Below are 13,395 nucleotides of genomic sequence, written 5' to 3'. Positions count from 1 at the left end.
TCAGCTACAAGGGGAGACAATCAGCAAAAACTATCAATACCAGAATTAGATTCCCAAGGCCATCCATCAATTGTAGGAATAGTCAGGTGCAAGGCAGAAAATATACATAAAACTGGAACTGAAACCAGGAACAAGGATGTTTTCAAAGACTGGTAGGATCTCTAAAACATTTTTAAAGTACATGTCATTGATAAAGCTAAATACTCAAAGGTTGTGTAATACAACAGATTAAGCATTGAGAAGAGTGAAATTATGCTGTTTTGAAAACTATGGCAGGTGAGATTTTCTGCCTAATTATAGAAGAAGATTTCTCTAAAAAATACACATTATTTCAATGACTTATTGGCTGTGAAATAAGTTAAGGGTATTTCAAATGGCTTGTCTGCAAAGAAAGGTGAGATGTAGGGAATCACAGAAAGTCGAGGGGAAAATAGGTCAATATATACATTGCTATATGGTGAACTAAACCTTAGGCCAGCAACAATGGAGAGGACCTGACCCTTAGAAACTTACAAGTAAGCTGGAATCTTCAAAAGTTCAAATCTTTATAAGTAAAATATTTATTAAAATGAATAACCAAGTGTTTTAATTGACATCAGAAGATCAAAACAATAAACCCTGAGAACATAGAAAAAAGATAAATAAAGATATGAGCAGAACTTAATACAACAGAAAACGTATAAAATTGAGGTGATTTAGTAAGTCCAAAGAATCTTCTTTGAAAAGATTGAAAAGACACACTTTGATTAAGGAAAACAAAAACATAAGTAAAGAATATACAGAAAGAATCAGGACAATGTTATAGCAGAGAATATATGAAATGCCAGTAAATTTGAACATTTCTGTAAAGTGGACCATTTCCTAGCTCCTAAAGTTTACCAAACCTGACACAAGAGGAAATCATTTAAGGTCATCATGTCTGGCCTTGGCATTCTCGGAACGCCCTGGCCTCAGAATGCAGCCTCTGTAGTCCATGGTAACCTGCGGAGAGGGGGCGGGGCTGAGGGAGGTTGGAACACTGCCCTCACTGAGGGAGTGGGTGTGGCCATCTCTGCTGTGACTGAACAAAGGGCAGGGGAGCAGGGGGCCCAGGGCAGGGCCCTCAGAGCCCGGCAGGTCCAGTGGGGTGTCACAAGCATTTAGGCCCAGTCCAAAGGGCGCCTTCATTGTCTGCACAGCTGCCCAAACTCTCACCTTTCCAATCAGGCCGACCTCTTACTTGAAGTGTGTGTGGAACCTGTCCGCACAGTACACCTCGCTGCTCAGCTAACCATAGGTCTGGGCATCATAGCTTCCTGCCAGGTGACCGAAGTTCGCAGGCAGATGGGTCCCTGGGACACATGCAGAGAGGCTTCTGCCTGGGCCACAGGCCGCCCACTGCCCCTGCCCCAGATCGGGGGCCGCCAAGCAGCCCTGTCGGAGTCCCCTGCCTATTGAGGGAGTATTGGACCAACACTTGTAGAAAACCGGGTTCTCCCGGGCAACTCATTGGAGGGACACAAATAAATCTTTGCCGACTTTCTGCTGAAGCTTACGAGCGTTCACACCTAAGCGTCTTACAAGGACAGCTGTTTAGCTAAACATGAGCTCATGATCTAAATTTACACAATAATGAAGAAATCAGCTACAAGGGGAGACAATCAGCAAAAACTATCAATACCAGAATTAGATTCCCAAGGCCATCCATCAATTGTAGGAATAGTCAGGTGCAAGGCAGAAAATATACATAAAACTGGAACTGAAACCAGGAACAAGGATGTTTTCAAAGACTGGTAGGATCTCTAAAACATTTTTAAAGTACATGTCATTGATAAAGCTAAATACTCAAAGGTTGTGTAATACAACAGATTAAGCACTGAGAAGAGTGAAATTATGCTGTTTTGAAAACTATGGCAGGTGAGATTTTCTGCCTAATTATAGAAGAAGAATTCTCTAAAAAATACACATTATTTCAATGACTTATTGGCTGTGAAATAAGTTAAGGGTATTTCAAATGGCTTGTCTGCAAAGAAAGGTGAGATGTAGGGAATCACAGAAAGTCGAGGGGAAAATAGGTCAATATATACATTGCTATATGGTGAACTAAACCTTAGGCCAGCAACAATGGAGAGGACCTGACCCTTAGAAACTTACAAGTAAGCTGGAATCTTCAAAAGTTCACATCTTTATAAGTAAAATATTTATTAAAATGAATAACCAAGTGTTTTAATTGACATCAGAAGATCAAAACAATAAACCCTGAGAACATAGAAAAAAGATAAATAAAGATATGAGCAGAACTTAATACAACAGAAAACGTATAAAATTGAGGTGATTTAGTAAGTCCAAAGAATCTTCTTTGAAAAGATTGAGAAGACACACTTTGATTAAGGAAAACAAAAACATAAGTAAAGAATATACAGAAAGAATCAGGACAATGTTATAGCAGAGAATATATGAAATGCCAGTAAATTTGAACATTTCTGTAAAGTGGACCATTTCCTAGCTCCTAAAGTTTACCAAACCTGACACAAGAGGAAATCATTTAAGGTCATCATGTCTGCCCTTAGCATTCTCGGAACGCCCTGGCCTCAGAATGCAGCATCTGTAGTCCATGGTAACCTGCGGAGAGGGGGCGGGGCTGACGGAGGTTGGAACACTGCCCTCACTGAGGGAGTGGGTGTGGCCATCTCTGCTGTGACTGAACAAAGGGCAGGGGAGCAGGGGGCCCAGGACAGGGCCCTCAGAGCCCGGCAGGTCCAGTGGGGTGTCACAAGCATTTAGGCCCAGGCCAAAGGGCGCCTTCTTTGTCTGCACAGCTGCCCAAACTCTCACCTTTCCACTCAGGCCGACGTCGTACTTGAAGTGTGTGTGGAACCTGTCCGCACAGTACACCTCGCTGCTCAGCTAACCATAGGTCTGTGCATCATAGCTTCCTGCCAGGTGACCGAAGTTCGCAGGCAGATGGGTCCCTGGGACACATGCAGAGAGGCTTCTGCCTGGGCCACAGGCCGCCCACTGCCCCTGCCCCAGATCGGGGGCCGCCAAGCAGCCCTGTCGGAGTCCCCTGCCTATTGAGGGAGTATTGGACCAACACTTGTAGAAAACGGGGTTCTCGCGGGCAACTCATTGGAGGGACACAAATAAATCTTTGCCGACTTTCTGCTGAAGCTTATGAGCGTTCACACCTAAGCGTCTTACAAGGTCAGCTGTTTAGCTAAACATGAGCTCATGATCTAAATTTACACAATAATGAAGAAATCAGCTACAAGGGGAGACAATCAGCAAAAACTATCAATACCAGAATTAGATTCCGAAGGCCATCCATCAATTGTAGGAATACTCAGGTGCAAGGCAGAAAATATACATAAAACTGGAACTGAAACCAGGAACAAGGATGTTTTCAAAGACTGGTAGGATCTCTAAAACATTTTTAAAGTACATGTCATTGATAAAGCTAAATACTCAAAGGTTGTGTAATACAACAGATTAAGCATTGAGAAGAGTGAAATTATGCTGTTTTGAAAACTATGGCAGGTGAGATTTTCTGCCTAATTATAGAAGAAGATTTCTCTAAAAAATACACATTATTTCAATGACTTATTGGCTGTGAAATAAGTTAAGGGTATTTCAAATGGCTTGTCTGCAAAGAAAGGTGAGATGTAGGGAATCACAGAAAGTCGAGGGGAAAAGAGGTCAATATATACATTGCTATATGGTGAACTAAACCTTAGGCCAGCAACAATGGAGAGGACCTGACCCTTAGAAACTTACAAGTAAGCTGGAATCTTCAAAAGTTCCAATCTTTATAAGTAAAATATTTATTAAAATGAATAACCAAGTGTTTTAATTGACATCAGAAGATCAAAACAATAAACCCTGAGAACATAGAAAAAAGATAAATAAAGATATGAGCAGAACTTAATACAACAGAAAACGTATAAAATTGAGGTGATTTAGTAAGTCCAAAGAATCTTCTTTGAAAAGATTGAAAAGACACACTTTGATTAAGGAAAACAAAAACATAAGTAAAGAATATACAGAAAGAATCAGGACAATGTTATAGCAGAGAATATAAGAAATGCCAGTAAATTTGAACATTTCTGTAAAGTGGACCATTTCCTAGCTCCTAAAGTTTACCAAACCTGACACAAGAGGAAATCATTTAAGGTCATCATGTCTGCCCTTGGCATTCTCGGAACGCCCTGGCCTCAGAATGCAGCCTCTGTAGTCCATGGTAACCTGCGGAGAGGGGGCGGGACTGAGGGAGGTTGGAACACTGCCCTCACTGAGGGAGTGGGTGTGGCCATCTCTGCTGTTACTGAACAAAGGGCAGGGGAGCAGGGGGCCCAGGGCAGGGCCCTCAGAGCCCGGCAGGTCCAGTGGGGTGTCACAAGCATTTAGGCCCAGTCCAAAGGGCGCCTTCATTGTCTGCACAGCTGCCCAAACTCTCACCTTTCCACTCAGGCCGACCTCGTACTTGAAGTGTGTGTGGAACCTGTCCGCACAGTACACCTCGCTGCTCAGCTAACCATAGGTCTGGGCATCATAGCTTCCTGCCAGGTGACCGAAGTTCGCAGGCAGATGGGTCCCTGGGACACATGCAGAGAGGCTTCTGCCTGGGCCACAGGCCGCCCACTGCCCCTGCCCCAGATCGGGGGCCGCCAAGCAGCCCTGTCGGAGTCCCCTGCCTATTGAGGGAGTATTGGACCAACACTTGTAGAAAACGGGGTTCTCGCGGGCAACTCATTGGAGGGACACAAATAAATCTTTGCCGACTTTCTGCTGAAGTTACGAGCGTTCACACCTAAGCGTCTTACAAGGTCAGCTGTTTAGCTAAACATGAGCTCATGATCTAAATTTACACAATAATGAAGAAATCAGCTACAAGGGGAGACAATCAGCAAAAACTATCAATACCAGAATTAGATTCCCAAGGCCATCCATCAATTGTAGGAATACTCAGGTGCAAGGCAGAAAATATACATAAAACTGGAACTGAAACCAGGAACAAGGATGTTTTCAAAGACTGGTAGGATCTCTAAAACATTTTTAAAGTACATGTCATTGATAAAGCTAAATACTCAAAGGTTGTGTAATACAACAGATTAAGCACTGAGAAGAGTGAAATTATGCTGTTTTGAAAACTATGGCAGGTGAGATTTTCTGCCTAATTATAGAAGAAGAATTCTCTAAAAAATACACATTATTTCAATGACTTATTGGCTGTGAAATAAGTTAAGGGTATTTCAAATGGCTTGTCTGCAAAGAAAGGTGAGATGTAGGGAATCACAGAAAGTCGAGGGGAAAATAGGTCAATATATACATTGCTATATGGTGAACTAAACCTTAGGCCAGCAACAATGGAGAGGACCTGACCCTTAGAAACTTACAAGTAAGCTGGAATCTTCAAAAGTTCACATCTTTATAAGTAAAATATTTATTAAAATGAATAACCAAGTGTTTTAATTGACATCAGAAGATCAAAACAATAAACCCTGAGAACATAGAAAAAAGATAAATAAAGATATGAGCAGAACTTAATACAACAGAAAACGTATAAAATTGAGGTGATTTAGTAAGTCCAAAGAATCTTCTTTGAAAAGATTGAAAAGACACACTTTGATTAAGGAAAACAAAAACATAAGTAAAGAATATACAGAAAGAATCAGGACAATGTTATAGCAGAGACTATAAGAAATGCCAGTAAATTTGAACATTTCTGTAAAGTGGACCATTTCCTAGCTCCTAAAGTTTACCAAACCTGACACAAGAGGAAATCATTTAAGGTCATCATGTCTGCCCTTGGCATTCTCGGAACGCCCTGGCCTCAGAATGCAGCCTCTGTAGTCCATGGAAACCTGTGGAGAGGGGGCAGGGCTGACGGAGGTTGGAACACTGCCCTCACTGAGGGAGTGGGTGTGGCCATCTCTGCTGTGACTGAACAAAGGGCAGGGGAGCAGGGGGCCCAGGGCAGGGCCCTCAGAGCCCGGCAGGTCCAGTGGGGTGTCACAAGCATTTAGGCCCAGGCCAAAGGGCGCCTTCTTTGTCTGCACAGCTGCCCAAACTCTCACCTTTCCACTCAGGCCGACCTCTTACTTGAAGTGTGTGTGGAACCTGTCCGCACAGTACACCTCGCTGCTCAGCTAACCATAGGTCTGGGCATCATAGCTTCCTGCCAGGTGACCGATGTTCGCAGGCAGATGGGTCCCTGGGACACATGCAGAGAGGCTTCTGCCTGGGCCACAGGCCGCCCACTGCCCCTGCCCCAGATCGGGGGCCGCCAAGCAGCCCTGTCGGAGTCCCCTGCCTATTGAGGGAGTATTGGACCAACACTTGTAGAAAACGGGGTTCTCCCGGGCAACTCATTGGAGGGACACAAATAAATCTTTGCCGACTTTCTGCTGAAGCTTACGAGCGTTCACACCTAAGCGTCTTACAAGGTCAGCTGTTTAGCTAAACATGAGCTCATGATCTAAATTTACACAATACTGAAGAAATCAGCTACAAGGGGAGACAATCAGCAAAAACTATCAATACCAGAATTAGATTCCCAAGGCCATCCATCAATTGTAGGAATAGTCAGGTGCAAGGCAGAAAATATACATAAAACTGGAACTGAAACCAGGAACAAGGATGTTTTCAAAGACTGGTAGGATCTCTAAAACATTTTTAAAGTACATGTCATTGATAAAGCTAAATACTCAAAGGTTGTGTAATACAACAGATTAAGCATTGAGAAGAGTGAAATTATGCTGTTTTGAAAACTATGGCAGGTGAGATTTTCTGCCTAATTATAGAAGAAGATTTCTCTAAAAAATACACATTATTTCAATGACTTATGGGCTGTGAAATAAGTTAAGGGTATTTCAAATGGCTTGTCTGCCAAGAAAGGTGAGATGTAGGGAATCACAGAAAGTCGAGGGGAAAAGAGGTCAATATATACATTGCTATATGGTGAACTAAACCTTAGGCCAGCAACAATGGAGAGGACCTGACCCTTAGAAACTTACAAGTAAGCTGGAATCTTCAAAAGTTCCAATCTTTATAAGTAAAATATTTATTAAAATGAATAACCAAGTGTTTTAATTGACATCAGAAGATCAAAACAATAAACCCTGAGAACATAGAAAAAAGATAAATAAAGATATGAGCAGAACTTAATACAACAGAAAACGTATAAAATTGAGGTGATTTAGTAAGTCCAAAGAATCTTCTTTGAAAAGATTGAAAAGACACACTTTGATTAAGGAAAACAAAAACATAAGTAAAGAATATACAGAAAGAATCAGGACAATGTTATAGCAGAGACTATAAGAAATGCCAGTAAATTTGAACATTTCTGTAAAGTGGACCATTTCCTAGCTCCTAAAGTTTACCAAACCTGACACAAGAGGAAATCATTTAAGGTCATCATGTCTGCCCTTGGCATTCTCGGAACGCCCTGGCCTCAGAATGCAGCCTCTGTAGTCCATGGTAACCTGCGGAGAGGGGGCGGGACTGAGGGAGGTTGGAACACTGCCCTCACTGAGGGAGTGGGTGTGGCCATCTCTGCTGTTACTGAACAAAGGGCAGGGGAGCAGGGGGCCCAGGGCAGGGCCCTCAGAGCCCGGCAGGTCCAGTGGGGTGTCACAAGCATTTAGGCCCAGTCCAAAGGGCGCCTTCATTGTCTGCACAGCTGCCCAAACTCTCACCTTTCCACTCAGGCCGACCTCGTACTTGAAGTGTGTGTGGAACCTGTCCGCACAGTACACCTCGCTGCTCAGCTAACCATAGGTCTGGGCATCATAGCTTCCTGCCAGGTGACCGAAGTTCGCAGGCAGATGGGTCCCTGGGACACATGCAGAGAGGCTTCTGCCTGGGCCACAGGCCGCCCACTGCCCCTGCCCCAGATCGGGGGCCGCCAAGCAGCCCTGTCGGAGTCCCCTGCCTATTGAGGGAGTATTGGACCAACACTTGTAGAAAACGGGGTTCTCGCGGGCAACTCATTGGAGGGACACAAATAAATCTTTGCCGACTTTCTGCTGAAGCTTACGAGCGTTCACACCTAAGCGTCTTACAAGGTCAGCTGTTTAGCTAAACATGAGCTCATGATCTAAATTTACACAATAATGAAGAAATCAGCTACAAGGGGAGACAATCAGCAAAAACTATCAATACCAGAATTAGATTCCCAAGGCCATCCATCAATTGTAGGAATACTCAGGTGCAAGGCAGAAAATATACATAAAACTGGAACTGAAACCAGGAACAAGGATGTTTTCAAAGACTGGTAGGATCTCTAAAACATTTTTAAAGTACATGTCATTGATAAAGCTAAATACTCAAAGGTTGTGTAATACAACAGATTAAGCACTGAGAAGAGTGAAATTATGCTGTTTTGAAAACTATGGCAGGTGAGATTTTCTGCCTAATTATAGAAGAAGAATTCTCTAAAAAATACACATTATTTCAATGACTTATTGGCTGTGAAATAAGTTAAGGGTATTTCAAATGGCTTGTCTGCAAAGAAAGGTGAGATGTAGGGAATCACAGAAAGTCGAGGGGAAAATAGGTCAATATATACATTGCTATATGGTGAACTAAACCTTAGGCCAGCAACAATGGAGAGGACCTGACCCTTAGAAACTTACAAGTAAGCTGGAATCTTCAAAAGTTCACATCTTTATAAGTAAAATATTTATTAAAATGAATAACCAAGTGTTTTAATTGACATCAGAAGATCAAAACAATAAACCCTGAGAACATAGAAAAAAGATAAATAAAGATATGAGCAGAACTTAATACAACAGAAAACGTATAAAATTGAGGTGATTTAGTAAGTCCAAAGAATCTTCTTTGAAAAGATTGAAAAGACACACTTTGATTAAGGAAAACAAAAACATAAGTAAAGAATATACAGAAAGAATGAGGACAATGTTATAGCAGAGAATATATGAAATGCCAGTAAATTTGAACATTTCTGTAAAGTGGACCATTTCCTAGCTCCTAAAGTTTACCAAACCTGACACAAGAGGAAATCATTTAAGGTCATCATGTCTGCCCTTGGCATTCTCGGAACGCCCTGGCCTCAGAATGCAGCCTCTGTAGTCCATGGTAACCTGCGGAGAGGGGGCGGGGCTGAGGGAGGTTGGAACACTGCCCTCACTGAGGGAGTGGGTGTGGCCATCTCTGCTGTGACTGAACAAAGGGCAGGGGAGCAGGGGGCCCAGGGCAGGGCCCTCAGAGCCCGGCAGGTCCAGTGGGGTGTCACAAGCATTTAGGCCCAGGCCAAAGGGCGCCTTCTTTGTCTGCACAGCTGCCCAAACTCTCACCTTTCCACTCAGGCCGACCTCTTACTTGAAGTGTGTGTGGAACCTGTCCGCACAGTACACCTCGCTGCTCAGCTAACCATAGGTCTGGGCATCATAGCTTCCTGGCAGGTGACCGAAGTTCGCAGCCAGATGGGTCCCTGGGACACATGCAGAGAGGCTTCTGCCTGGGCCACAGGCCGCCCACTGCCCCTGCCCCAGATCGGGGGCCGCCAAGCAGCCCTGTCGGAGTCCCCTGCCTATTGAGGGAGTATTGGACCAACACTTGTAGAAATCGGGGTTCTCCCGGGCAACTCATTGGAGGGACACAAATAAATCTTTGCCGACTTTCTGCTGAAGCTTACGAGCGTTCACACCTAAGCGTCTTACAAGGTCAGCTGTTTAGCTAAACATGAGCTCATGATCTAAATTTACACAATACTGAAGAAATCAGCTACAAGGGGAGACAATCAGAAAAAACTATCAATACCAGAATTAGATTCCCAAGGCCATCCATCAATTGTAGGAATAGTCAGGTGCAAGGCAGAAAATATACATAAAACTGGAACTGAAACCAGGAACAAGGATGTTTTCAAAGACTGGTAGGATCTCTAAAACATTTTTAAAGTACATGTCATTGATAAAGCTAAATACTCAAAGGTTGTGTAATACAACAGATTAAGCATTGAGAAGTGTGAAATTATGCTGTTTTGAAAACTATGGCAGGTGAGATTTTCTGCCTAATTATAGAAGAAGATTTCTCTAAAAAATACACATTATTTCAATGACTTATTGGCTGTGAAATAAGTTAAGGGTATTTCAAATGGCTTGTCTGCAAAGAAAGGTGAGATGTAGGGAATCACAGAAAGTCGAGGGGAAAATAGGTCAATATATACATTGCTATATGGTGAACTAAACCTTAGGCCAGCAACAATGGAGAGGACCTGACCCTTAGAAACTTACAAGTAAGCTGGAATCTTCAAAAGTTCAAATCTTTATAAGTAAAATATTTATTAAAATGAATAACCAAGTGTTTTAATTGACATCAGAAGATCAAAACAATAAACCCTGAGAACATAGAAAAAAGATAAATAAAGATATGAGCAGAACTTAATACAACAGAAAACGTATAAAATTGAGGTGATTTAGTAAGTCCAAAGAATCTTCTTTGAAAAGATTGAAAAGACACACTTTGATTAAGGAAAACAAAAACATAAGTAAAGAATATACAGAAAGAATCAGGACAATGTTATAGCAGAGAATATATGAAATGCCAGTAAATTTGAACATTTCTGTAAAGTGGACCATTTCCTAGCTCCTAAAGTTTACCAAACCTGACACAAGAGGAAATCATTTAAGGTCATCATGTCTGGCCTTGGCATTCTCGGAACGCCCTGGCCTCAGAATGCAGCATCTGTAGTCCATGGTAACCTGCGGAGAGGGGGCGGGTCTGAGGGAGGTTGGAACACTGCCCTCACTGAGGGAGTGGGTGTGGCCATCTCTGCTGTGACTGAACAAAGGCAGGGGAGCAGGGGGCCCAGGGCAGGGCCCTCAGAGCCCGGCAGGTCCAGTGGGGTGTCACAAGCATTTAGGCCCAGGCCAAACGGCTCCTTCTTTGTCTGCACAGCTGCCCAAACTCTCACCTTTCCACTCAGGCCGACCTCTTACTTGAAGTGTGTGTGGAACCTGTCCGCACAGTACACCTCGCTGCTCAGCTAACCATAGGTCTGGGCATCATAGCTTCCTGCCAGGTGACCGAAGTTCGCAGGCAGATGGGTCCCTGGGACACATGCAGAGAGGCTTCTGCCTGGGCCACAGGCCGCCCACTGCCCCTGCCCCAGATCGGGGGCCGCCAAGCAGCCCTGTCGGAGTCCCCTGCCTATTGAGGGAGTATTGGACCATCACTTGTAGAAATCGGGGTTCTCCCGGGCAACTCATTGGAGGGACACAAATAAATCTTTGCCGACTTTCTGCTGAAGCTTACGAGCGTTCACACCTAAGCGTCTTACAAGGTCAGCTGTTTAGCTAAACATGAGCTCATGATCTAAATTTACACAATAATGAAGAAATCAGCTACAAGGGGAGACAATCAGCAGAAACTATCAATACCAGAATTAGATTCCCAAGGCCATCCATCAATTGTAGGAATAGTCAGGTGCAAGGCAGAAAATATACATAAAACTGGAACTGAAACCAGGAACAAGGATGTTTTCAAAGACTGGTAGGATCTCTAAAACATTTTTAAAGTACATGTCATTGATAAAGCTAAATACTCAAAGGTTGTGTAATACAACAGATTAAGCACTGAGAAGAGTGAAATTATGCTGTTTTGAAAACTATGGCAGGTGAGATTTTCTGCCTAATTATAGAAGAAGAATTCTCTAAAAAATACACATTATTTCAATGACTTATTGGCTGTGAAATAAGTTAAGGGTATTTCAAATGGCTTGTCTGCAAAGAAAGGTGAGATGTAGGGAATCACAGAAAGTCGAGGGGAAAATAGGTCAATATATACATTGCTATATGGTGAACTAAACCTTAGGCCAGCAACAATGGAGAGGACCTGACCCTTAGAAACTTACAAGTAAGCTGGAATCTTCAAAAGTTCAAATCTTTATAAGTAAAATATTTATTAAAATGAATAACCAAGTGTTTTAATTGACATCAGAAGATCAAAACAATAAACCCTGAGAACATAGAAAAAAGATAAATAAAGATATGAGCAGAACTTAATACAACAGAAAACGTATAAAATTGAGGTGATTTAGTAAGTCCAAAGAATCTTCTTTGAAAAGATTGAAAAGACACACTTTGATTAAGGAAAACAAAAACATAAGTAAAGAATATACAGAAAGAATCAGGACAATGTTATAGCAGAGAATATAAGAAATGCCAGTAAATTTGAACATTTCTGTAAAGTGGACCATTTCCTAGCTCCTAAAGTTTACCAAACCTGACACAAGAGGAAATCATTTAAGGTCATCATGTCTGCCCTTAGCATTCTCGGAACGCCCTGGCCTCAGAATGCAGCATCTGTAGTCCATGGTAACCTGCGGAGAGGGGGCGGGGCTGAGGGAGGTTGGAACACTGCCCTCACTGAGGGAGTGGGTGTGGCCATCTCTGCTGTGACTGAACAAAGGGCAGGGGAGCAGGGGTCCCAGGACAGGGCCCTCAGAGCCCGGCAGGTCCAGTGGGGTGTCACAAGCATTTAGGCCCAGGCCAAAGGGCGCCTTCTTTGTCTGCACAGCTGCCCAAACTCTCACCTTTCCACTCAGGCCGACCTCGTAATTGAAGTGTGTGTGGAACCTGTCCGCACAGTACACCTCGCTGCTCAGCTAACCATAGGTCTGTGCATCATAGCTTCCTGCCATGTGACCGAAGTTCGCAGGCAGATGGGTCCCTGGGACACATGCAGAGAGGCTTCTGCCTGGGCCACAGGCCGCCCACTGCCCCTGCCCCAGATCGGGGGCCGCCAAGCAGCCCTGTCGGAGTCCCCTGCCTATTGAGGGAGTATTGGACCAACACTTGTAGAAAACGGGGTTCTCGCGGGCAACTCATTGGAGGGACACAAATAAATCTTTGCCGACTTTCTGCTGAAGCTTATGAGCGTTCACACCTAAGCGTCTTACAAGGTCAGCTGTTTAGCTAAACATGAGCTCATGATCTAAATTTACACAATAATGAAGAAATCAGCTACAAGGGGAGACAATCAGCAAAAACTATCAATACCAGAATTAGATTCCGAAGGCCATCCATCAATTGTAGGAATAGTCAGGTGCAAGGCAGAAAATATACATAAAACTGGAACTGAAACCAGGAACAAGGATGTTTTCAAAGACTGGTAGGATCTCTAAAACATTTTTAAAGTACATGTCATTGATAAAGCTAAATACTCAAAGGTTGTGTAATACAACAGATTAAGCATTGAGAAGAGTGAAATTATGCTGTTTTGAAAACTATGGCAGGTGAGATTTTCTGCCTAATTATAGAAGAAGATTTCTCTAAAAAATACACATTATTTCAATGACTTATTGGCTGTGAAATAAGTTAAGGGTATTTCAAATGGCTTGTCTGCAAAGAAAGGTGAGATGTAGGGAATCACAGAAAGTCGAGGGGAAAAGAGGTC

The sequence above is a fragment of the Mesoplodon mirus genome (genome assembly GCF_964341445.2).
Source record: "Mesoplodon mirus genome assembly, chromosome: 1".
NCBI lineage: Eukaryota > Metazoa > Chordata > Mammalia > Artiodactyla > Ziphiidae > Mesoplodon > Mesoplodon mirus.
Note: the sequence above shows the minus strand (reverse complement) of the source record.